Below are 26,318 nucleotides of genomic sequence, written 5' to 3'. Positions count from 1 at the left end.
CTGTCCAGAGCCTATGGTCTGTGTTGGACTTGGCCCTTTTCCCGGAATTGTTTGCTTTTCGCTTCCCTAATCCGGGAAGTCTCCCCTTGTAATAAAATTGTATAGGCCCTGTGAGGTTAAAATGCCCTGGGTAATGTTAAAATCAATGCTAGGTGCAGGTGCCTTCTACCCTCAACATGGCTGCCACTGACCCCTGTTACTGCAGCATGGTCTTGTTAAGGCGCATTCTAGTTGCCAGGAGCTGGCAGGGACCCCAAACATTGTTGCCATTCCAGCCTGCCTTGCCTGCCCACAGTTAGAGTAGGGAAGCTCCTGGCACCTTCTAGAATAGGGGCGGAGCTTAGTTTTGCAGCCTTAGAAGGTGGTCACCTGATTTGGGCCTATATAAGGAAAGGGAGGGAAACTTTACAGTCAGTTGGGGCATCACTGACCTGGGGGACCCACGCAGGAGATTTTGGCGGTAGGGCCTTGTCAGGGACTTATGCCACTGAGAGTGACAGGGCTTAGGTGCTGCCTCTTAAGTTGAGTGAGGTGCCCTGAACTAACCCACTGATCTGGCCCAGTGGGAGGGGAACCCAGGGACCACTTACAGTGACCTGCTGACAACCCCCCAACTCAACCCCCTTCAAGAAACTGCTATTTACAAGGGCGCCAAAACCATCAAGCGCCAAAAAGAAGACCTTCAAATTACCACAGGACTGCGGGGGATCAACCAGGTACCGGACTCTGCTACATGGCCCTGTCCTGCCGAGCTCCCCCTTGACTAAACTGCCTGAATTGCTGTTAGGCGCTCCCTTCTAAGCACTAGAACTGTGAACTGCCCGGACTGTTAATTGTCCTGCCACTGTCGTGTGGCCTGGCCTGTCCTGCCTTGCCTGGACTGCTAGATTGCTGAAACTGCCCAGGCGCTGGGTCTTTAGAGACGGTTGTTGTAATTGCCCCCGAGAAGCGCTGGTGATTGCCAGAGTTGTGGTGCCCTTAAAGTGCCACAAAGCTCCTGGGCGCGGTTCCTGCCTGAAGCGCTGCAAAGGCTGAGTTATGTTATGTTATGTTATATGCCATTTTTAAAGCGCTCGTAAGCCCGTGGGCTTCATGGCGCTGTCGGAAGGAGGAAATAATACATGTTGCTGTGAAGACTACTATAAATAGGCTTGCTCAAACAGCCAGGTCTTCAAGGCATGTCTAAACGTGAGCAGATCTTTACTATGTCTGAGTGGCAGAGGTAACGAATTCCAAAGGGTGGCAGCGAGGTGGTGAAAGCAGCTGCCCCCTGTCGTTTCCTTTTGAATCGAGACACCACCACTAGTGTTTTCTGGGCAGATCGGAGGTGTCGTGTGGGGACATATTTTGTCACTAGGTTTTTAATAAAAGTTGGTCCACAATTATTTAAGGCTCTGAAGGTTATACAGCAGGTTTTAAAAGCTATTCTCTGGGCCACAGGTAACCAGTGTAGCTCCTTCATGCCTAATTTGATTGAGTGCCTCTTGGGTGTTTTAGTTATGAGTCTGGCTGCTTGGTTCTGGACCAATTGGAGTCTTTTCAAGAGTCCCAATGGTAAGCCTAAATAAATGCTGTTTGAAAAGTCTAGATGGGACAGCACCAGGGCTATAGTGACTTGAATGAGGGCAGAGTGTTTAAGGAACTGAGCAATTTTTTTTATTTTGCGGAGCTGAAAAAAACTTGCTGACACCACTGCACCTGCTGTGTGCATCTCTGAAGCGCTGCCCTGATTTGCGCTGACTAGCCCCCACTCACCGCCGCAGCCCGGAGTCTCACTGGCGCTGCCTGGAGGCGCCGACATTACCAGCAATCCCCCTCGGAGGCCCCCGGTACCAGAAGAGGGCCGCCGCCAATGCTGTTGACTGGTATCACCGCCGCGGCCTGGCGTCTATCTTCAGGAGGCCCCCGCTGAGGAGATCGGTGCAGCGGCCCCCGGCATCAGAAGAGGGCCGCCGGAATTCCTGTCAGGCCGCGCTAGGCCTGACAGGACCTGTGAAGCCTTTGTGCCCCTCACGTGACGGGGGGAGCGCCGGCCACGCCCCCGCCCGGCGCCGCGCTACCATTGGCGGCTGCGGCGCGCCCCCACAAAGAAGCCTGCAGATTGGTCCCCGGCCCCAGGAGCCTTCAGGAGGCCCGGGGACCATCCCTCTCTAGAGCGGGGCATCCACTGCTATACCGGAGGCCCAGTGGCAGCCCCTGCTATTACCGGCCCTACGCAGGGGGCTGCCTCAGCACGCGGGGTGGGCTCAGAGGAGTTAATGACACTCAGAAAATAAACTAGGTTTTCTGCTCCGGGTTTAGAACAATCGAATTTTCATGTGTTTAAAATTCTCCAAACCAAGTATGGTGGACGAAAGCATAGATAAACTGGATACGTGTGTGTTGGTCCGTCTTTCGAAACACGGCGACCGGGAACACACAGAGGAGGGATACCACAACATTGTTCGCAATCCACAGAGGGATCGAACCGAATCCACTTTCATGAGACTTTAATTAGATCCCCTCCCGGTACTGCTAGATACACACACGTATCCAGTTTATCTTTGCTTTCGTCCACCATACTTGGTTTGGAGAATTTTAAACAGATGAAAATTCGATTGTTCTAAACCCGGAGCAGAAAACCTTGTTTATTTTCTGAGTGTCATTAACTTTACATACTGAACTATCCACCTGAAGATAAAGTGTCCATTAAGTCCGACCTACTGACCAGTGGACCAAACCACTAGCCCTGAAGAGTCGTGTTGACTCAACTTCAAACACGACGAAACACGTGTCGGCTGAATGTGGATCAAATAAACAACCTTCCTAAGGATAAAGATACAAGGATCTGCTGTTGCTTATTACAGAACTGCTAAATACTTTGTTGAAACGTTTTCTTTCTTTGATTATACTGATTTGTGGTTGCGAGAGCTTTGCTTCTTTAAGTTTGGGAGAGTCTGTTGATTTTCCAATTGAACGGTTAAGGGCTTCTCCGTTCGCTCTTCACGCACCGCAACTTCACTTGTTGTTTTAAATAACTCCATAACGTTTACTCCAGGCAGAGCGCCCTACATGTTCTGAAATCCAAAAAACCCTCCACAGTTAGCTGGGCTCAGAGGAGTCCCGAGCCCCTCCCCGACTTCATCACCGTGCCTGCGACTTCGGGGAGGGCTCCGAGAGGATCCGAGCCCCCCCTACCTGCCAGACGCGCCAGAGGGCTCCGGAAGGGGCACAAGCCCTCCCGCATCGCCCTGAGCCTACGCAAAGGCCCCGAGAGGCCGAAGAGAATGAGGTAAACTCCGGGGAGGTGGGCGGAAGGCCGGAGAAGGCCCCGAGTTTGCCCCTCACCGGGGGAAAGTTGAAGTGGGGCCCTGCTGGCCCTGAGATCGCCCTCTCTGTGGAAAAATGGTAACTGGGCCCCGTTGGCCCTAATTTTTTGCAGTAGCCCCTAGGGACTGGGTAAGAGCCCTGAATTCCTCCTTGAGGGACTGGTCTGCGGAGGAAGTAATCCCTGACTGTGAGATTGTTTTGGCCAGTTTGCCTCTTAACCGAAGCTGAGTTCCACGAGGGAAATACCCTGTGGGGTCAATGCCTTACCTATGCCTAATGATATGATTTACCTACTAAAGGGGTTACTTACAGAATGGAATGCCTGCCTTTGCTGAATAAGTCAGCTTAATGCCCTGTGGGCTCCTGGGTAAGGGAATTTTATTCTTCCTGCCTGATGCCCAGTGAAGTGTTTTATTCTGGCCTAATGAAATGTTGATGCCGGCCTGATTTGCATTGGCCTGTTTATCTTACCTAAAGAAATGTTTTGCGTCTGGTAAGGAAAAGATTCATATGCCTAAGCCAAGTTCGATAAGCTCATTCTTGCTAAATGAAAAGCTTAACTTGTCTAATGGAAAGTTCTTCCCTGCCTGTTGGCCTGTTTATTATTACCTGCCAGGATGTTTGCTTGTACCTGATGAAGTGATATTTCAGCCTTGTGACCTGGGGGGTTCCTGATTAATGAGCCTAAAGAGATGATTATACCTGCATAAGGAGATGTTTATTCCTGGCTGATAAAATGTTTTACTCCGGCTTCAGGGAATGTGTTACCCCAGGCTAGTGCAGTGTTTCCTGGAGGCTGTTAGTTACTCAGGGAAAGGGTTACTGCAGAGAACTGCAACGTTGTTCCTCTAATGAAACGCTGGAATGAAGGTAGTAATGCCTAGTGTATCTATGCTCCTTTTACTTCAGGCACTGCTTCTTCTTGCCCTACTGCAGCTCGCCACACATGGTAAATGAAATGTTTACTGCTGGGCAATGCAGCGTTTAAGTTCCCTGAATGAAATGGTTATGCGTAGTAATGAGGAAGTGCTGAGTTCTACTCGAAGCGATTGCTGACGGGCTCACTCCTGCTTAAAGACATGGTTCCTCTTGCTCAATGAATTGGGTGTTCCCATTTGATGGAATGCTTATTTCTGCCTCAAGGAAATGCTCATTTACCGTAGGCAGTGTTATTTTTGCCTTGATGAAATGCTCTGCAAATGTTTAATGAACTGTTCTTTTGCCTCATAAGAGGTTGCCTGATTTTCCCTGACTCCTGGTCTACAGTTATCTAAGGTACTGCTTACTCTGGGCTAATGAAATGTCTGACATTTAATGAAATGTTTCATCCTTTAATGCACTGCTTATTCCTTCTGAAGGAAATGTTTTACTGGTGCAAAGGAGTTTAATGAAATGTTCACCCTTGCTTGGTGAGAAGCTAATTGATTTGCCTACGGAACAGGTTATTCACCTGAAGACCTGTGGACTCTTGCTACAGGATTTGCTCATCCTTGCCTGATGAGCTGGTTGTCCATGCTAATTCTCTAATGAAATGTTATTGTAACATGTTAAATTAATTATTGAACTGCTCCCTTTTCTCCCCTCCTATGAAATGCTTTGATGAGTAATTGATACTGTGATTTTCCACTCCTGAACCTTAATCTTATATAAAAGTTTATAGTTTTAAATCAAAACTCCCTGGAGTGGCGTCAGTCATTGCGTGCATTTTCTTGTTTCTGGATGTGTGTGCTGTATGGTCACTTTACACCTAAGCTTTCGGGTGCCTACCTGCTCGTGCCAGGCTACCCCCGGGGAACTGATGACCCCAGTTCCTACAGTCTTAAATAGACGACTATACCCGTCGTATCAGACGTGTTAAAGATACGTTGTACTATTTCTGTAAAATGGAAAGGGCAATTTGTTCACACAAGTGCATGAACCTCAGCTGAGGACCTAGTGACCTGGAGATCAAAAGTCTCTCGGGCGGAGGTTAAGGGCACAGTCTTCTGTAAAAGCATGGCTTTCATTCGGCTCAGAGTATCAAACCGTATAAAGTAAACATTCAACGAAGGCCATAATGGTGCCTCCCTGACTGTGTGGGTCGGTGGAAACAATACTTGCCTACAACAAGTAACCCTGGAGTCTACAGTAACAAGGTATGCAATGCCCGGAAGCATCCCACAACAACCTTGATCATTCAGCATCTAGTAACTCCCATTTGAAAGCAACTTGAACACCAGAATAATCTTGGCAGCTGGGGGTTCTCGCAGTTTGACCCGCTTAGAAACACTTCCATGTCCCCAATCCTGCATCGAAATTTGTATGGCAATTCCTAAGATTCTCTTATGAATTCCCTACCCATCACTTCATATCTGCCTGTTGTTGTTCTAGGCAATACTGAAACTGGAAAGTTGTGACTGGTAATGTTATATGGCCATTAATTAACCATTCTGTGGATGGTGACTCTGCCACAGTGAAAAATAACTGGTCCAGTTTTTCAATACGCAGCATTGTATATTTTGCTCCTCTTTGTGCCATAATTATCTGTTTTTTCATTAGATTGTATGCAGAAAACAAGGAAGTACTGATAGATCACCAAGGCACATAACCAGCACGTAATGATTGCAGTGTCCAGCTTAATAACATTATTAGAACGTAGCTGAGACGGTCTGTGTTGTAGTATGGACAAATCCTGTTCTAGTACATCTATAGCAGAAGATACAATGTTGCCCAGTGCATACATCCTTGCTGTTAAAGTAGTCATACCTTTATCAACTACAGCTAATGCCTTTTCTAGGTTAATTCTATCAATTTCATGGAGTCTCACCGCAGCTTCTTGTTGAGAGATTTTCCAGATTTCATTATAAACGGCATATAATAAACATTTCTGACGTGGCTTTCAGGGGCCTAATAAAGTCCCTTAGATCCATGTCTTCTGATAGTAAGGATAAGTGTTGTTTCACCTGGGACAGTGTAGAGGTTTTTAGCCAATTGAGGCATAACTTCCCATCACTCTATGATGTCACCACCCCAAATAGTCTTGTTGTACATAACGTTGGTCCAGCCTATGGATACTAAACCCTTCGGTGGTACCTCTGAATCTTTTCCAACATCTATTTGTGTCTGTAGGCCAAACTAACCATCCCTTCCAATCAGGGTCTGATGAATTATAACGTATGCTGTCATTTACAGTATCCCTTCCACGTGATGTAAAGTTTTGCCACCCCTCAAAGTGTGATGGTAAGGGAATCCGAGATGTGTTCAAATCCTTGTTCTTGGATAATCTGAGACAAGAAGTCTGTTGCACAGTGTCATTCCAAAGTATTATCTGCTGTAGAATGAGGCATGCTCAAAATTATGCTTCTGTTCCCCGAACTTGCCATTCCCTTGAACCCCAGACTGATTTTGTGTCTATATTGTCCTTCCATAAGTCAAAACCCTTTTCAGGCAGTTTGAAAATGAAGGATGCAGAGTAAATCTGTTTGGTGTTTGTTAGCATATTTTTCTGTGCAGTTGTAGGTGCAACCTTCTAATAATATACGGTCGGCCAGAAGTGTTAAACCCTAAAAAATGCGAATTGTTTGTGCAAATTTTTTCTAACTATCTTCTGGTGGTGTCGGGCAATGTTACCATTGGTGGTTTGTAAAACATTATGTGGGATACTGGATTTGTGTAAAAAGTGATGACCATAATGTTGGGAACAGTTCATTGTGTCAAAATCAGATGTGTCCTCTAACATTTCAGCACTTGAAAATGCAGCGGATTGTTCCAAATCAGGCAACATATTATTTACAGTTTCAAAATCCCAATCGTAAGAAAATGAACTGGAGGTAATGATATCATTTAGAGAAATTTTAAATATATGAGGTATTTTCAAAAGTTCAGTGGAACCAAATACATCATAAAAAACTTTGTCCCAAACTATACCACCAGGAACTGGAACAGCTGTAATGTTCACAAAGGACAGATCCCTTTCTTCACGATGAGATGACGTATGAGGTTTCAGGACCAAGTTCACATTTGATACTGCAGAGCATTCCGGGAGATAGGTTCCTTTCATGAGTAACCAAAAGACAGTCACCAGGTCAATCCAGAATAGAAAAAACAATAATCCAGTTATTATCCAGAGTTGTAGGCAAGGTGATACTAGGTATGTTTGTTTCAGAAAAATGTAGAAGTCATGAAGTTGTTGCTTACGTCAAACTTGAGCTGGAGTTGAGGGATCCAGAGAGAAGGTATCAAAATCGATAAAGTGGCCAGAAGCAGTTCAATCTACTTTTGGTAGCTCAGCAGGTTTTGTTGAACTGGCATACGTCTCTTGTAGAATCATATTCATGTAGATATCGGTGGTAGGCCGACTTATATTTGTCTTTCATTTGTGTTTTGATCTTCTATTTCAACAGGAACAAGTTCCATTTCATTGTTGGTAAGCACATTACTTTGTATTGGTGACTCTTCAAATGTTATGAGTCTTTCTGTCTAAACTTCCTGTATGGTAGCAAGCGGAAAGCATCGTCGACCCAGGAGCCTACGAGGCCTACTATTCAGTATCGGCCACATAGTGTGGTTTGATCAGATCAATAGAGACAAATCTATTTTCTTTCTTTCCGGCAAGAGGCGAAAGAAGTACTGTTCTTGTACCTTCGACAGCCAGGACAGGTACAGGCTTTCTGTATGATGGGCCAAATTCTTTCTTGTCTACAATCTTTTGTCTGACCAGGTCCCCGACTTTAGGCATCCAGGCAGGTCTTGCCTTGACACATTTGACTTCCCCAGGGGAGGTGCGTTTTACTCACACTTTGCTTTGCAGTGCTTGGAATTCATTGAGATCCTGTAAAAAAGCCAAACGTTTATTGATGTCAAATAGTTTTTCATCTGCCACTGTGCTTTCACAATCGAGATCAAGCACTTACAATCTCGTTCCAAATAGGACTTCGTAAGGAGTGACATCTCCTAGGGAACTTCTTGGCATATTATTGAGTGCCCGCTGGACCCCATATAAGTGATTGACCAAACTGCCACCTGAACCTAACACTAAATTGCTTTAAGTCTCGGTTTTTCCTCTCTATAATCAAATTTCCTTCTGGATGGTAGGGAGAGGAGTACCGCAATGCAATATCCAAACTTTCCATGGCTTCCTTGTAAGCCCTTGAGCTTAAAGTGGGGCCACAGTCAGAATGTAATGGCCCAACTACGTATGTCCCTATGAAAACTCGAAAATCTTTTATAACAGTTCGAGAGTCAGCCGAGCGCTGAGGCCAAACCCACAGGAATCTAGAGCATGAATCCACTGCCACCAAGATGTACTTCTAAGACCCATCTGATTGTAGGGGCCGCAGTGGTCCAAATAGACACAAGTGAAAGGTCTGTGTGATATTTGTAATGGTGTCTGCGCTGGAACGCGCCACGGTGGAACCCTTCATTTGCTGACACATGTCGCATTTTAGGACAAAATTCTTTGGCTGTTTAGTTAGCCCTGATGGGTAGTTCAATTTCTTTTCAAAGTTCAAGAGAAAATTCACTTGTAACAGTATTAAATATATTTAGAGAAAGGAAAGTATAGCACACACCGGGGTTAGGTTTAAATCATATATTTAAGGTTACATCAAATATTCAAGGCTGTAGCAATATACATTTTTAATTGCACAAAAAGGAATCAAGTGACTGTGGTGACATGTGGTGATAAGTGATACGGAAAAAACACTATGTAGCGCTGTGCTGACATATAAGATGCATCTTATATGTCAGCACAGCGCCCATGATTATAGTGCAACCCTTAAATGGACCCTGGGGCATATGTGTGGAAATTGTAAAGACAAATAGAAAATTCCCTTTCCTTGTTTACTGCACCTTCATTTTTGTCTTGTACATAGTGTTTTTTCAACGTATATTTATCAAGGACCCCCTGAAAACATGGATTCTGTAGTTCCTAGGACAGGGAAAACAATGCAATTGGAAAACAACAACCTAGGCAACTGGTGTTTTAGAACAAGTAAAAAATATATATAAAGGGACAGTCGGCTACAAATTGCTTATAAAGCTCAGATTTTTATTAAATGGTTAAAAAATCAATGACATAGCAAAATTAAAAATTGACGACAAATTGACAAAATTAAAATTCTGCAAAACACATGATCAATGAGAAATACATTTTAAAGAGTTTATACAAACACAAGTTAAAAACATTTTTTTTATGAGTAGGTGGCACAATAAATCTCTTACGCGCGTTTCGGCGACCAGCGCCTTCTTCTGGAGCAGCCACGTAATTTCTACAAAGTAAAAGTGTGTACAAACACAAATATACATTGGAAATGCAACATATTTATAGAATTAAAATCATAACATCACGAGTTTAAATGTTAGTAGCCACATAGTACCTTTTATAATCACACATGGTCAGAAAAACTCTAAATACAAGATTATGTAATTCTTATTTGTTTACCATTTTCATTTCCTTGCAGTATCTGACTATTGTGTCAATGAAAAATAGATCTATAGGGATGGGGGGAAAAAGGAGGCAAATGATAAAAGGATCTATAACAGCCATTAGATTTTAACTAGGCTTGTCAATTCAGACATTGAAGAGGGGGAAATATAGTAACCAAGACGCACTGCGTGGGATGCATATAATTTGTTGGCTCATTAATTGCAATGGTCTACTAGACTCCATTTCATAGGATTTTTGTATATTTAGGCTAGTATATATATCTCATATCTTGCCATCATTCGGTCAGAAAATTATTGAGTTTATAATTGCCCTTTAAATCAACACTTTTTCCATTATTTTATTTCATATGCAGTTGATACTTACAAGCAGTGGTGAGAGTGAAATTATCAAGGTATGATATCTGTTTCTGTTTAATTTCCTGTTCTGCTGATAAGGTCTCACAGGAGCTTCAGAAGGAGAGATGATATGCATTATACACTCTGATAACAGATACTCTCATTTATCCTTTCCCTATAGAGTTTTTAAGGATGAACCATGTCTCTGTTGATTTTTACCTGGTAAAGTGAGAGTAAATGGTTTAAGTCCCGCCAACCGGAGCCTTTAGGAGAGGATGTTGTTGATTATATAGGTTCAATTAGTGAAGTCTTCCAAAGGAGGAACTTGTGTGTCTGGATATCTATTTTAAAAGGATATATATATATGTCAAGGTGTAAGGAATTATCTTTTTTCTTTTTTTACATACAATTTTACCAAAAAGAGAATTTTTTTGTTTAGGGACTTCCAGTATTGTGTCACCCAAAGTCACTAGAATCTTTAAGTTAGGAACTCCCTATGGAGTATCACAGTCTTAACTTTTAATTTTCTTATTTTATTCTGGAAGTTGTTCTTACCCAGTCGCTTTTAGAAATAGGCTTGTGTTTTAATACAAATTTGGTTCTTAATTACTTTATGTATTCGTTTACTACATTTATTATATGCATAAGAGATAACAACTCATGCTATCCTTACCGATTTCCTTTGGTTGTATATATCCGATATATATGAATTGACCCAAGAATATATTTTAAAGGATGTATATAGCTTTGGATAACTTCTTGTCTGTGGGTAAAAAAGTGTAGTGGATCAGATATGCATATTTATTATCCCCTTTTCCCCCACCCTTCTTCTTTTCTTTTAAATTCTATACCAAGTTAACTGAGCAGGTTCAAAAAAATAATACATTTGTTCACAGTCTTACCCAAAATTGTGGGACTTTGTTTAAAAAAAATGAGGTCAGTTTAGCTTGGTTCTTGGGTTTTAGACACGAACGATTTATATTAAAAGATCTCCCTGCCTGCAAAACATGAAAAGAATATATGTAAAGTTTTAGATGGTTTAGATTAAACTACGAGCTATTCTAGGAGAGTGAAATACTTCCATTCTAATCTTACCCGAAGATGATCGGCAGGGTTCTGTGTATCCGGTGGCGGGTTACCAAGAGTGACGATTCCGAGCGTGAAAAATGATGAATGCCTGCCCGTTCGTGATCTTGCATTTAAATATTGTCGGCAATTAGTTAAATTAATTACACATGTGTCGGTGTCTAGATGAATATGAGAAATCAAGGTAGGACTCCCGTCTAAAATGTTCATGATTCGAGAAAGGACTTCCATACGGACCTGCCGGTATCACTGATTAGGAGTAGGACTTCTATATGAGTCTAGGGTTTAACTTCCTCGTTATAATTGATTATAAGAGAAGAAAGACTATCCTTCGGTAGTTTTTTTTGGAGTATGTTCTTTATAATGCCTACAGAAGAGGAGATGGAATTGTAGTATTATTGCAAGTAGAGTTGTTCAATTGTTAGCGGCCAATCTTTTTAAGGAAAAAGGGCGTCTTCACGTTCTTGTCACCCGAATCATAACACATTAAATTTAATGGTCAGATATCTGTAATTTTCATTTGTGCAACAGCGCAAGACATGTTCAAATATGGCGGTGAGATAGATCACCAAGTACGGAGATAAAACTATACTATTGTTATAAATTCAATTATTGAGTTGCCGACCGCCAGTCATATAGATAAAAAATATACATTTATTATTTTTAACCAAAATTAAGATAGAATGAGTGAAAGCCTCATTAATTAAAATTGTCAGTGGTTTTTCAACATATGACAAAACAGGCTTCAATATATGAGGTAGTGAGCTACCTACTGGATTTCAATAGAACAGTCATCTGGGCAATATAAAATATATGTATCTGCAAATTTAGGTACACTGAGAGTTTATGTGTAGGGGTATCTATGAATACATTCCTAAGCAAGCCATGAAGTTATATTCTGTATATATAACTCCCATGGTTTAGTCAATATCTAGTATGTTTTTTATATAGTCAGAATTCTCAGCAAATTGCATGTTCCCATGGGATTTCATTATTCAGACCCTGACGGAAGGTATTGAAAACAAAAATCCAAAATACCTCCCTTTTCTTTCGGATGGCTGTTCCTCCCTTGGAATCGGGGGTATGGATTTGTTCTAAAATTCTCCATTTAAAGTCTTCAGTCCCATGTCCTTTCTCTATGAAGTGTTTTACCATGGGGGAAGCTATCTTCTTAGTTCTTATGGCCGAGCGATGCTCGCACAGGCGTGTCTGGATCATACGTGAGGTTTCTCCCACTTATCCCAGGAGACATGGACATTGAATAAAGTAAACCACATTGGTTGATTTGCAGTTCCACATCTCTTTTGCTTTTGTCTTGTGGTCATTGTGGACGAATTCCTCGCCTCTCAGGATATTCCTGCATGACATACATGACGAACAGGGAAAAGTCCCTTTAACTGGATTATTGGTTAGGATGGATCTCTGAGTCCAATTTTCTTCATTTACACTGGTCTTAAAACGAGAGTGGACAATCAATTCTTTGATGTTTTTGTTTCTTTTATGCGCAAAAAGGGGCTTCACCAATTTCTGTTCGCTAGAGCAGTTGCTATGTAGGATATGCCAATTTGAGTTTATGACTTGTTTTATTTTATCATTCATAGTTGAGTGTTTCGTTATGCACACTATTTGGTCATTTGGTTTTGGAGATTTAATTCTTAAAAGGCAATCCCGGTCATAATACCGTGCTCGTTTATAGGAGTGCCTCACTAACCGATGGGGATAGCCCTTATCGATAAATTTAGATCTCATTATTGAGGCTTGTTTGTCAAAATCCCTTAAGCTTGTACAATTTCGCCTGACGCGAAGGAACTGGGAGAAAGGAATGCTATCCTTTTGTGTTCTTGGGTGAAAACTTCGGTAGTGCAATAATGTGTTTCTTGCCGTAGGTTTTACATGGAGGTCTACTTTCAGGATCCCTGTATCATTTATTATTTCAATGTCTAAGAATTCGACTCTTTCACTGCTAATATGGGAAGTAAAATGCAGATTGGGGTTTGCTGCATTTATCCAAAGGACAAACTCCTCCAGGGTTTCTCTCCCATCAGTCCAGATAAAGAAGATGTCGTCAATATATCTGAACCAATGGGAGATGGATTCATAAAAAGGGGCAATCTCGTTTTGAATAAATTCTTTCTCAAACGCTGCCATGAAAATATTGGCTATGGATGGAGCTACCGATGCGCCCATACTTACGCCTTTAACCTGGCGGTAAGTATGGGTGCCAAATTCAAATATGTTCTCTTTCAAGACAATTTCTAAACAGGCTAGTAAGAATGTTTTGGGGCACGGAATATTATGTAAATCAATAAACCATTCTGTGGTTCTCATGGCGTCAATCAGGGGGATATTGCTATATAGGGATTCTACGTCCATCGTTACTAGTAGATCACTATTGGGGTTGAAAGTCAATCCTTCAGTTTTCTGTATCATATCACCTGTATCACGTATGTATGACTTAATTTTTGGTATGAATGGACGCAGGTAGTTATCAATATATTTGGATAGTGGTTCAGTTGCGGTGCCTATGGTAGAGACTATTGGGCGATATGGGGGGTTATTTGCATTTTTGTGTATTTTGGGAAGACCATAAATACTTGCAGTTTTCCCCTGATTATGGTTAAGAAACTCAAATTCTTTAGTACTAATGAATCCATCTTCCAAGGCGGTTTTAGTTAGGGACATGATTCTCTTGGATAGGTTTATTGAGGAGTAAGATCTGACGGGGCTATAGAATGTAGTGTCATCTAACATTTTGAGCATATTGATTTCGTATTGAGATGTATCAATGAGCACTATGCCACCTCCCTTGTCACATCCTTTGATTGTGAGATTTTTATTGGAGGAGAGAGATAATAGGGCTTGGTGTTCCTCTTTTTCTAAATTATATATGGGTTTGGGGATAAATCTTAATGCTTGATCTAGTTTTTTAAGGACTACCAGCTCAAAAGTAGCTACTTCAGGCCCTAGTTGCTCCAGGGATGGACTAAAGGTAGATGGTAAACAGAGGGGCTTTATTGAGGGATGTTCTTCATATAGTGCAGGATTTAATGCAAAAAAACTTTTTTAAGCGAATTTTGCGGAAAAAGGAAATTACGTCACAATACAACTCAAATATGTTGAGTGTGGAATGCGGGACATATGACAAGCCTTTAGATAGCAATTTAGTACCAAAATCATCTAGTTCTACTTTTGTTAAATTGAAGATGGGAATTACATCCCTGGTTTCCAGTACTGTCTGTTTCGCGTTTCGCGAATGAATTGTGGCTCTTCCTGCTGTTGGTGATGCTGGGGTTGGTAGTTCCCTCTCGGTTGGCCTTGGAAGTAAACTCGGGGGCGTCCCCGACCTCCCCCTCTGTTCCCTAAAAAAGGCTGTCTACGATTTCCTCTATTTTGTACCTGATTGTAATTGGGATCTGGGTCATAGTAACCATCATTATTTTCATTTTCAGAATCTGAGGTTTCTGAGAATGTATTTACACGCTGTTGTTGCTGATGTTGATCTCTAGTCTCAGTGGTATAATGATTTTGTTGGTAAATATCCGGTTTCAGGTAGGGATAAGTGTTTTCAATCATAGCAAACCGCTTATCTTTCAACAACTTGTCATTTTTTCTAAATAATTAGTGAAAGATTCCAATTCTTTGTTGCATTCTTCAATCTTTTTTATGGCTTCTTCTATATTACCCATTTTCTTAATTTTATTTTCTAAATCATCAACTTCAGACCTTACTTCTGCTGCTAATTCTTTAGCTGTTTCAACGATAAGCATCATTAAGTCCCTTGAACATCTACTAGCAATTCTGCTCCATTTGTCTAAAAATGCTTTGTAGTGAACAAAGAGGCCAGGGATGTTTCTAACTCTGAGACCCATAGGGATAATGCCTAAGTGCAGATATGCTAGCATGAATTCCCCATGGGCCTCAATTCTTTTAAGTTTCTTTTTCAATTCTACCAATTTTTTTATATCATCGTTATGTCGATTGGAGTCTGTGGTAGAATTACCAAAGGAGGATGATGTTCCTACAAGTAATTCAAATTCTTCATCAGTAAATCCTCGGTTTTTTGGAGGGCCATAATGATAATTAGGTGGGGAAGTAAAGGAATATAAGTCTAATGATGAATATAAATAACAGAAAAAGCAAGGAAATGAAAAATGGTGAAATTTGTACAGTAATTTCTTTCTTTGGAACAGCCCTTTTATAACAGTTCGAGAGTCAGCCGAGCGCTGAGGCCAAACCCACAGGAATCCAGAGCATGAATCCTATGCCACCAAGATGTACTTCTAAGACCCATCTGATTGTAGGGGGCCGCAGTGGTCCAAATAGACACAAGTGAAAGGTCTGTGTGATATTTGTAATGGTGTCTGCGCTGGAACGCGCCACGGTGGAACCCTTCATTTGCTGACACATGTCGCATTTTAGGACAAAATTCTTTGGCTGTTTAGTTAGCCCTGATGGGTAGTTCAATTTCTTTTCAAAGTTCAAGAGACAATTCACTTGTAACAGTATTAAATATATTTAGAGAAAGGAAAGTATAGCACACACCGGGGTTAGGTTTAAATCATATATTTAAGGTTACATCAAATATTCAAGGCTGTAGCAATATACATTTTTAATTGCACAAAAAGGAATCAAGTGACTGTGGTGACATGTGGTGATAAGTGATACGGAAAAAACACTATGTAGCGCTGTGCTGACATATAAGATGCATCTTATATGTCAGCACAGCGCCCATGATTATAGTGCAACCCTTAAATGTACCCTGGGGCATATGTGTGGAAATTGTAAAGACAAATAGAAAATTCCCTTTCCTTGTTTACTGCACCTTAATTTTTGTCTTGCACATAGTGTTTTTTCCCCTACCTCTGCAATGGGTGAAATAATTTGGAGAGATGGGGGATAAATAGGTCCAGATAGGCAGCATAAAATTCTTGTGGGAAGACGACTGGGCCTGGCATTTTCCCAGACCCTAGCGAGGAGATTGCATTGCTTATTTCTTCTGGGGTAAAGGGGAGATCCAGGCTGGCCACCTAGGTGTATGTTAGGTGGGGGAGACAGACATTTCTCTGGTCAATCAGGCCCGGAAGGGAGGCTTCAGGCCTATGGGCAGAATATAGTTGAGAGTAGTAGTGAGCAAACGCCTGAGCGATTGCAGGTGATGTGTGCTGAATGACCCTGGAAACTAATCGGCTTGCCATAGGGTATGAAGCCAAACTGTGCAACAGTTTCCCGTTCCTGTCACCCCAGCCGTACACTCAGGCAACAGAGGAATGCCATGGCAACTTGGCCGATTCCAGCAAGACTTGTTTAATCGCTTCACTTATGATCACGAGTTGCCTGTCATGCCAGACGTCTGGTGCCCTGTTTAATCTAGTCTCCACACGGGTTGCCTGCACCTCGAGAAGGGCCAGCCGGTTATTTTGGGATAGCCGTTGAGCCTGGAGCTGGCCTCTGGCTACTCCACGGATAGTAGCTTTACTTGCCTCCCAGAGGGCGCTCAGGGGGGGGACTGAGTCTAGGTTGGTGAGGAAATATTGGCGTAGTTCTTCTCTTATTGCTTTTTTGACCTCTCTGTTTTGTAGGAACCAGACGTTTAGCCTCCACACCAGCGTGTCGGAGAGTTTGTAGATGCAGGAGTGGGGCCGAGTGATCTGAAATTCCTCAAGGAAGAATAACAAATTAATTTACTCTATGGCATTCAGGGGCGGGCATGAAAATCATGTTGATTCACGTCTGTGTGTGGTGAGCCGCTGAGGTGTGGGTGTAATGGGAGACTCGAGGGTTCCAGGTTCTCCAGACATCAAATAGGCCCCAGATAGCCGCTAGTCTTTTTGCGTGTGCTTTCCTACTAGGAGAGGGTATGCCCGTGGTGTTGAGCACCGGTTGTATGACTGCTGTAAAGTTGTCCACTAGTACCATCTGCCCCAGGGGCAAGGGGGAGACAGTATCAGTTAGTTGTCTCAGAGATTATTTGAGTGTGGTGGGTGGGACGTATATGTATATCAAGTTGAGGATGTTCCCTTCTAGCGTCCCAGATATAGCTATGAACCGGCCTTGTGGGTCTCTTACGGCGTGAGTGAGAAAAAAGGGAAGGCTGCGCCGCAAAAGGATTGCGACCCTCTCGAGCAGCGCTTGAAGGCAGAGTGCCATACCCTGTCAAAACCGTATTGTGTGAGAAAGGAGCATTGGGACCCCTGGAGGTGGGTTTCTTGAAGTAAGAGTATGTCAGGAGTGTATCGTTGGGCATATTCAATGATAGGACTCATAGGGAATTGCCCTTGTTAACTGTGTGCATCATGTTAAGTGTGTGGGGTCGAGGAGTTAGGGGGCATTAGCCCTCTAGGGGGCTCGTGCAGAGCATTGAGCAGTTGCGATTCTGATCCCTGTCTTGTAGTGCTTTGAGTCGAAATACATGTGTGCTGGTCTGGTGTTAGAGCACTGTGGACATTAAACAAAAGTAACAACAATGAGAAACACAAATCTAAACATTGGACAACGGTCCTGGACCTCCCTTCCCTACCAACCCAACCCTATACTTCTGGAACTGAAGCATCTGTCGCCCTATAAACTCAAAATTAACAGGCTAAGCTAGAATGCTTTTAAGATCGTAGGGCTTAGGGAAAGGTCTGAGTCCACAGTCACCAGACCCAGAGTTCTGGAGGGGATTTGTTCGGTGGACAAGTTGTCTGTGGATCCCTCTTGTTGCCGGGATTGGGAGCCCGTTGGGCTGGTGGTGCCCCGGGGCCTCGGGCAGCTAAACCGGGTGATCTGGATGCGTCTTTGCAGCCTCCACAGGCCCTTCCTGATTGTGGGAGCCTCCTGTGTTCTTTAGGAGATGGTGGTCCAGTCGCCTGGGATATGGATGACAGGGGTGGGGAGGTGGGACGGACCCTGAGGGGCCGCACTTCAGTCAGCCAGGTCCAGGCAGATTGTGGAGTTTCGAAGAAGTTTTCTTTGTTTTGAAAAATGACTTGAAGACGGGCCGGGAAAAGCAATCTGTATTGGAGGCCAAGAGTGCACATCTTCTGTTTGACGTCCCTGTATGAGCGTCTTTGGGCCTGGACTTTCTTGGCTTTAGTCCGGAAAAACCATTATGGTATGGTCCTAAAAGGTCAGGGTGCCCTGGGTCCGGGCCTCCCTCAGGATAGCGTCCCTATATTTAAAGTTAAGGCTTCTAGCCATGATACGACGGTCCGGAGCGCCAGGTGGTAGTTTAGGCGCCAGGGATTGATGTACGTGCGTCTTTGGGCATCTATGATTCCATCCATTTCTTGATTAAGGTTGCCATTTGGCCTTGCTCAACCCCTTCCGGAAATCTCACCAGGCGGAGGTTGTTATGCTGTGATCGATTTTCAGCGTCTTTAGCCCTTCAATGCAGTTCTTCGTGTGGGTCCGCAGGTGGGTCACCTGTTCTTTCAGCTGGCGGACATCATCCTCGACTGTAAAGATGCAGGATTCTGCTTCGGAGATGTGGGATGTGGCATTACGCAAGTCTTGCCGGATGGAGGCCATGTCCACCCAGACCTGGCCAATTTTACCCTCCACTGAGGCCTGGGAAGTGCTAATTGGCCGCAGGATTGCAGTGGGTCGCCCCCAGGGAGGGATGAACCCCCCGTTGGGCCGGGCTCGTTCATGGTGAATTGGTCCATTTTGGTTTGTGCCTGCGTTGTGGATGGCTTGGGAGCACGGTCCCTTCCCATGATGAGTGGTGAAGAAGGCTTTTAACTGGTCGAGTGATGGCGTTTCGCAGCCCTGAGCTCAAGTGGTATGAGGGAGCCAGGGAGTGGCCTCTGCTCTGTTCTCAAGGTGGTGCAATAGGAGGTTTGAGCCCGGATCTCTATGATTGGAGCCCAAATTCGTTCAGGGCTTCCCGGGACCAGGGCCCAGCAAGCAGAGTTCTGCAGTTTGTACTTGTGGCCTCCGAAACTGTAAGCGTCAATAGCAAGGCTGGATGTGGGGGAAGCGTGACTCACTGCTCCCAGTCCGGCTGGTTGGTTTGAGAACACCCCAATTTTGTGCCTAAGTGTTCGCATCTGAAGTCCTAGTTAGTGACCGGAATGGGGGCCTCCAGGCCAGGCTTATGTCCAGTCTGCAGGGTGGCCCACGCCGAGCAACCCTCGGGGCATGAGTGGGGAACCACAGTGGGGCCACTGGAGATGGTAGGGACCCCATGCAGCAGGTCAAGGCCAGGGTGCTGGGGACCGGGGCGGGCGATGGATCCAGGTCACGGGATCCCCGCTACCCGCACCGCCTCTCCAAGTCCTTCTCAAGGGCTCGGCCCACCTCTCTGTTGCTTCGAAGGGCCGGCGCCTCTAGTCTGAGTGATGCTGTTGAGGGGAGAATGGAAGCCCTCTGGGGTGTGGTCACGAGTCACAACCCACAAACCACCCTGCTGTGGTCAGGAGCCGTGATCACAGGTCACCGACGCACACTTCACTGAGGCACAAGGAGCAATGATATGAGATGACAAAGATCACATTTGAAGTGGCATTTTATTTGTTAAGTCTTAAGTACATCAGAAAATGCATTTATTAATTGATCAGCCTGAGCAATGAAATGTTTGAAAGTCTGACTTTTAATCTGTCAGGATAAAAACAAAACGCAAGTTCACATTCATTATGTCCTAGAAAACAGGCTGGAATGAGGACCTGTAAACCGGTATAATCTAAATCAGTAGGCGATTCAAAAAGGCTCAGAATACATTCAAAGAAAACATAGCGCCTACAAAGGTGCTTTTCTGAAGGAATTACCCAAGCAAGTTTAACATTCTAAAGAGATTCAAGGTGCAAAAGGACTGGGATCTTTCAAAAGGCACAATAGAAATTAGTTAGGGAAAGCAGAATACTTTATAAAGTCTAGTGCCTTGAAGCACTTTAACTATGGAGACTATCCCAGCAGGGCCTAATAGTTTAAGGGAACCTAAAAATGCAAGGAATTGGGTGTGAATGGAAAATACAGAGCAAGGACAGAGATTTAAAAAGACAAAAGTATTATCTGGCTTAGGAAGTCTACCACCTGAGAGAGAGGATTTGAAGTCCCAAGTCAGACAATCGGCTAGCCGGAGAGCTTGCATGCAAAGGTCGCATCAGCAGAGCTCTGGCTTCAGATTTGACGGGCTGAATCTAATATACCTGAAAAATGCAGAACTAACACTGTTCTGACGCCTTTTCTGACGCAGGTGGCTTTGACCTCATTGTCCTAGGACAGTGGGGGTGGTCAGGTGTCCCAATGGTTGGTTGGCCCTGCTTGACCCCAGAACATAGACAAAGACTTCTTGTCCTGTACATTTCTAAAAATATATGTGCGAGCGGAACTTACGTGTTTCAGTGGAAAGTCCCTGAAATGTGTCAATCTGCCTCTGCACCAGCTGAGTCTTGTGTACGTGTGAGAGTGGGGTGTCTTGAAATGGCGCTTGTCACGAGTAGGTCTTTCCGGCAGTGCGGCCGATGTGAACCTTCAAGTGAGGAGGCCAGCTGAGTGCTCTCGCCGAGGCCCACCACTGGGCTCCAGGTGAGGAAGGGCAAGTAAGCACCAGCCATCCCTGTTGCACGTGTGTGTCAGCTGCGGGCCCTTGCAGGGAGTATGCCGTTTTGTGCGGTGGCTGCCCTCAGGGAGCAATCGAATCGGGCCAAACACCAGATAAGGCCCCACTGGCCCCCCAGACCTGTCCAGGGCCTGACCCACCCTCACACGGGTTCAGAGGGCAGCGGGATCAGCTGGGTCGAAGGTATTTTGCTAGGCCTGGTTGGCCGGGATCAACATCACAGCCGCAAGAGCGTTAGTTTCCAGTGGTGAGGCGGGGCGGTGCTGGCACAAATTTTGCAGTTGTTCCCTTGAGGCCCTGCTCAGCCCCAGTCAACGGCCATTGGCAAGGGAGGGCCCGGTGAATCGTGCCCCTTGGAGGGTCCCACCCGGTTGCAGACCTCGGGGACAAGGTGGCATTCCGCTTTCTTCCTTCGGGCCAGGAGCCCCCAACTGGACCTGGTAGGGAGGAGTCGCTGCAGGTGGGAGGCACTCACCGCTACCCCGGAGGGGTGATGTGTTATGGAGTCTGGTGCCAGGACCGGGTTGTCGCATTAGTTCACAGCGGGTCGCTTCGGCTTCAGGGACCCTCCCCAGGCCCCGCCGGTGGGACGCTAGGCCTCGCTGCTCTTCTGCTCCCATAGATGTGGCTCCGCTCTCCACTTATCATGCCACTGTTCCCAGGAGTCAGGGTCTGATCCGCAAGGCCGCCCCACCGGCTCCAGGAAAGAGGTGGCCAGCGGCAAGCAGCTGTTGCAGCGGTCAACCGCAGAACCGAACGCTCCTGGGAGTCTGCAGGTAAGGTGTAGGGTGTCTGCTGTTCCCCGGGCCGGGCAGTTCTATTGCGGCTCACCACCGGTCTCCTCTGTGTTTCTCGGAGTTAGAGTCTGGTCTGCCATGTTGTGGGGCCACTCCGCAGGCCGTGAGGCGAGATGGTGGTGGTTGGCGGTAGGCTGGTGCTGCAGGGTTCCACTCGCCCCAGAAAGTTGGCGCCGCGGCGGTGGATTGATGTCTGCCACCGGGAAAAGTTTTAGGCTGCTGATGGCTGTGGATTTCGGAACGGATAACAGAGGGGTCCGAAGCACTCTTACAGCGCGACCACCATCTTGACGCTCCAAGCCACTCCTTCAAGACATGGTATTTATATACCCAAAGTGGTACCCTCAGGGGATCTACCTTGCTGTGTCATGTTGGACTTAGGATGACAGAAGGAAAGACCCTTATACATAGTTATTATGCATGAGATGGTAGTCCTGAGTTTCCAAGAATCCTCATGCATAATGAATGAGGCTAGCTTTTAGGGAAAACCCCACGTCCTGTGAGCAGCACTTTAATTAGGTAAAAGGTCAGTCCCAAGAACCGTTATGTAGTGTATTGGCAGGGGATACTACAGGTGGACGGTTAGGTTGCTACCTGAGCCGATATTGGTCTACCTATATGTAAAATGTAAATGTATGTGTCTTGTAAAGCGCACTGCTGCCCTGAGGCGTCGTGGCGCTGTAGACCACTGGGGAACCCGTCCTGGCTATCCCTGTGAGATGGTCCCTACTGGGTATCTCCAAGGTGAAACCAGGCATCCCTGGCGAATGTGGGGGGCCGTTGTAGAGATGAGACAAGCTAATGCCCAGAGTTGCCGAGTGTGATCCCTGATTAGAGTAGGCACCGAGGCGAGAATTATCGAGTCCGCTGACCCTGGTCCACGACCCTGCCGTGTCGGGAATTGAACCCTGGTCCCGGGCCGTTCTCTGCTTCTGGGTCTGCCGCCTCTAACCAGTGAGCCACACCACCCACATATGAAAGATAACATTAGTGTATATCACTATACACTAAGGATGAGGTCCCAGGATCCCATTTTTGATTTTTACTCAGAAGGTGGTTTTCAAGCATAGCATGTAGATGGTTTCTGAGTTGAGCTAGCAAAGAAAGACCAACCAGTAGGAGTCTACATGAGGTAGACGGAGTCCCTGCATTTCGTGGATGCGTATAATTTAGTCAGTTTATTTCTAGGTTATCTGCCTGCAACAGATATGCCTTCCATAGCTGGGATAGAAGTTGTGCAGGTTGGTGTCGATGCATGGGAGAGCATTGTTAAAACATAGTTGAGGAGGGTATGATGTTCATCGTGATGGTTTGGACTCTCCCCCACAATGAAAGGTTCAGTTGGGACCACCACATTGTGTCCTCATGGATTGTTTTCGATAAGTGGCATAAAATTGTCTTGCATCATCTTGTAAAGCGTAATATTGTTTCCCTAAATAGTTATGGTCATTTGTAGTCTAGCGAAAAGGTAAGATTCCTAATGGCTCTATAGTTTTGACGGGAGTTAAAGGCAGGGCTTCCAGTTAATGTGGTATGCTGAGAAGACTTGATATCAAATTTATTTAGATGTCACTTACAGGGGTTGGAGAGTGTAACTAAAATAGCTTTCATTTATAAAAGAACGGGCGGGAATATCTCTGTGATGCGGGGATCATTTAAAGTTGCTTCTGCTAAGGGCTCTTGCCCCGGTATGAAGGGAAGCGCAGGGGGGCGTGGCTTGGATGCCAAGGAGGTAGGCAGCGTGAGCCCGGAGCTCTGCTCCCGATCCTGGATAAAATCCTGTTAAATTGTACGAATTCCAACAGAAATTGATAGCTCTACTGGCTGAAGGCATCGCGGAGGCATCGGCACCCTGGATTTGCAGCCACCTGCCGTTAATCAGCGAGAAAATTGAATTTGGAGAGTACCGGCGGAACGAACAGCCTTGATCTAAGATGGCGGCCCGAGACCTGAGCCGGTGACGCAGCGAACAAAGAGGCTGAACTTGATGCCTGTCTTGGGGGGCTGCAGCTACAACAGTTAGAACAAGAAGAGGCAGAGGAACTGGGCCGCAACATCACGATAGGGGAAATAGGGAGTGCGGTGAAACAGATGGCTCGGAATAAGACCCCGGGACTGGATGGTCTACCAATAGAGTTTTATAGTAAATATCTGGAGTTCTTAGCCCCACAATTACAGTTGGTATATAATGAAGCAAAGTCGAGAGGGAGACTGCCCCAATCCATGCGCGAAGCTCTTATGATCCCACTGCTGAGGCCTGGAAGGGTGAGCAGTGACCTCTCTTCGTATCGCCCACTGTCCATGCTGACAACAGATTACAAGATTCTGAGTAAAATACTAGCTAATAGGCTGCTGAGCCATATGACAGGCCTGATCCATAAAGACCAATCAGGATTTATCCCTACACAGAATACGACGAACAACATTCGTAGGCTGACTCGACTACTCGGCGACCAGTTGTCGGAGGCGTCGGTGCCCCTGGTGTTCTCTATTGATATTGAGAAAGCGTTCGACAGCCTGGAATGGGGCTATCTCTACAGAGTGATGCGACATTTTGGGCTGGGCGAAGGCTATATCAGTTGGACCAAAGTGTTGCACACGGCGGCCACGGCGAGAGTCCGGGTGGGCTCTCTTATCTCGAGCCAGTATCAGGTGAGCCGCGGAACTAGACAAGGATGTTCGCTGTCCCCCCTGCTGTTCGCGTTGGCGATGGAACCCTTTGCGGCGGAGGCCCGGTCAGGGCGCTACTATAAGGGCCTCGTTTACAGAGCCAGACCACAAGCCATCTCGCTATACGCGGACGACCTTCTGCTGTTTTTAGCTAACGCGGATGAGGAATTGGAGGGAGCGAGGTGGCTCCTCAGAATTTTCTGGAGATTGTCGGGGCTAAAGGTTAACTGGGCCAAATCCTGCTTATTCCCGCTGCGAAAAGGGGAGTCGCAGCCTGCCAACACCCAGGCGCTGAAATGGGAGCCTCACTGCCTTCATTATTTAGGTGTCTATGTATATCACACGGCAGCGGATATGTTGGACGGCAATGTTACCCGCTGAATTAACGCATTGAAGGGGAGCATGGACTTTTGGGCCACTCTGCCGCTCTCGATGACGGGCCGGGTCTCCTTGCTGAAGATGATAGCGCTACCACGGCTGCTATACTACTTCCGTACGTTACCGGTGTGGATACCGAGCTCCATCTTCCGACGATTAAGATCACTGGTGATAGCATTTCTATGGAACACGGGCAGGCGTCGGATAGCGCTTGACACTCTATTGCGGCCCAAGGACGAAGGAGGTATGGCAGTGCCTGAATTTGAGTGCTACTACTTGGCGGCACAGTTGCAGTCCTTTACTCAGGAGATAGCGAGGGTCTACCGGGGTCCGGAACCGGGCAGAGACGAGGGTACTCCACGCCATGTGCTCGTGTACATTACCCTTCACCAAAGGCTTATCGTTAGAGACTTGTCTGTAGAGGAGCAGACGTTTAGACTCTGTTGGAACCGAGCACATGATGTGCTTAAAGACGATTTGCTTATCACTTTCTGAGGCATATATGGACTCTACAAAACCAGTTCTATTGGTGTACCAGCATTTTGAGAAATATGTAGTGACTGGCTGTCAGACCACGTCTGCATGACTGGATTCGGGAGTACATTACATATCAAAATAGCTACCCCTTTTTTCCTGCTGGACCTAGCAGTTGGATGAGGACTGTAATGTAGTTGAGTCATGCATGAGTGGTATACCTTCCCTTCCCACTACCTCCTAAGAATATTGGTTTCCTGCAGGTGAAGATGCATTTCCTGTAGGAGTGCTATGTCAGGTGAAACAGATTTGAGATACAAGAAGGTTTTCTACAGTTTGATGTAATGCGTAAGGCCATTTGCATTAAGTGAAACAACTGTCAGTCCTTGTTTGAGAGCTATAGCTCTACAAAGAGATTGTGTAAGAAACGCAGGAGTAATTCATGGTGTGAACCTCTTTTCAGCTCGGGTTTGGTGTTGTGCTTAGGGTTAGCTGGCAGTGATCATGTACGAATGAGCATCCGCACGGGGCACTAGGGTGTTGCTTCTTGCAGAGCAAGAAATTATGTTGTCAGGTAGTCGACTAACGACTATTGGTTTGACTAGGAAGGGGAGGCTCCTAATCAGGAAGGGGTAGATATACAAAACTGAACTTTGATCTAGATTATAAAATTGAACTTTGTTCTGGTGGGGTGGTTAATCGAGTTGATGTGTTATCCGGTACTATGTGGCTATGCTATGCATGATAGCTTTGCTGGTGTATTAAAGAGTGGTGATCAGGACGATGAGAGGTCGCGAATGGGACCCTAAGCAAGGTCTCCTTAGGTTGGTGTGACTTCCAGCTTCACAAGCATTATGTTATCATTTGTACAGATATATTGAGTTTCCTTAGATAAGTAATGTCTTGGCTGGGTAATGGTGCAGAGGCAAGCCCAACCCGGCATAACAACGTGCCAACGTGTAACAATATTATCTTAGTAGTTCTTTTTGACTCCTGATACCAGGACTCTGTTGCGCTAAGTAGCATTTAGGTGAGATGTTTCTCTGAAACAGTGCATTTGGACTTCACTTTCATTGAGGAAGAAGGTCCCCAGGATGAGGCTTTGCATTGACTGTAAGTGTTAGTGTATCCTTTGTTGGGAATTAGGAATGGTCCTCTTTTGTGCAGGTTTAAGTGGGGTTCTGGACTTGTCCCTCTGATGAGTCTGGTGATGTCTGTGTCAATGTTTGTCCCCTATATATCATTGGTGTGTGAGTTCCTTTGGGCAATCCCTGTCCTGAATTTAGGACTCTGAGTATGTT

Source organism: Lissotriton vulgaris, chromosome 1_1 (assembly GCF_964263255.1).
Source record: "Lissotriton vulgaris chromosome 1_1, aLisVul1.2, whole genome shotgun sequence".
In the NCBI taxonomy this organism is placed as follows: Eukaryota; Metazoa; Chordata; class Amphibia; order Caudata; family Salamandridae; genus Lissotriton; species Lissotriton vulgaris.
Note: the sequence above shows the minus strand (reverse complement) of the source record.